Below are 1,171 nucleotides of genomic sequence, written 5' to 3' on the forward strand. Positions count from 1 at the left end.
GAGAGTCAGAAGAAGAAGAGGATATGTCAGAGTATACCTCATCTGAAGTATCCTTGCTACCTGATCCGCAAGCCTCATCTGTAATAGTCATTAAGCATAGATTCGCGGTCTCCTCTTCATCCGAGGTGCTTGATGTTGTTTCTTCCTTCGGTACATCCCAGACGATGTATGCTTTCTTTGATTTGAAGTCCCGGGGATTGCTCTTCTCTGAATCAACACTTTTCAGATAAGTAGGGCACTGATACTTCATGTGTCCTGACTTACCACATTCATGACAGGTGAAGCGCTCTTTTGTCTTGCCTTTCTTTGTTGATTCTCATGCTTCTTTCTTTTGGAATCGTCTACGTCCTCCTTTCTTCGTCAAGAAATTTCCAAATTTTCGTACTAGGAGGTTTAGCATTTCCTCGTCAATGTCTGAATCGGAGTCTTCATTATCTATCTCTTCAATGGGTTGTGATGTGGAAGCTTTGAGAGAGATTCCTTTCTTTTTGCGATCGGACTCCTCATGTATTGTCAGACGCCCAAGCTCCATCTCATGCTCCTGAAGCTTTCCAAAGAGTGTTGCCAAAGGCATGGAGTCTAGATCCTTGGACTCCATGATTAGGTTGCCATCTCCTGTCAAGACAGCGTAAGACTTTATTAGTGAGCTCTCCTTTGGCGAACACCTTATCTAAAGCGATAAGATGGTTGATGATGTGAGTGAATCGTTTTTGCATATCGCCGATTGATTCACTCGGTAGCATACGAAACAATTTGTATTCGTGAGTTAGCGCATTTAACCGGGCGCGCTTGACTTTGCTAGTGCCTTCGTGAGTCACTTGTAAAGTGTCCCACATTTCCTTGGCACTTTGACATTGGGACAACCGAAAGAATTCATCGTAGGATAGGACCGACGTACTCATGTTCTTGGCGCGAAGGTTAAATTTGACCTTCTTGCGCTCCTCATCGGTACATAAGCTTTTTGACTTTTCTTTCGGTTTGCCATCCACTAAGTGAAGTGGGGCGAAGGGGCCACTAATTATGGATTCCCAAATATCCGAATCAATAGCCTCAATGAATATTTTCATTCGGACTTTCCAATAAGCGTAACCCTCGCCACTGAATACGGGAGGGCGGTTAATGGATGCGCCATCACCGCCAAAGGGGTTGGTGGAACCCATTTTAATTCCCT

Source organism: Lupinus angustifolius, chromosome LG01 (genome assembly GCF_001865875.1).
Source record: "Lupinus angustifolius cultivar Tanjil chromosome LG01, LupAngTanjil_v1.0, whole genome shotgun sequence".
In the NCBI taxonomy this organism is placed as follows: domain Eukaryota; kingdom Viridiplantae; phylum Streptophyta; class Magnoliopsida; order Fabales; family Fabaceae; genus Lupinus; species Lupinus angustifolius.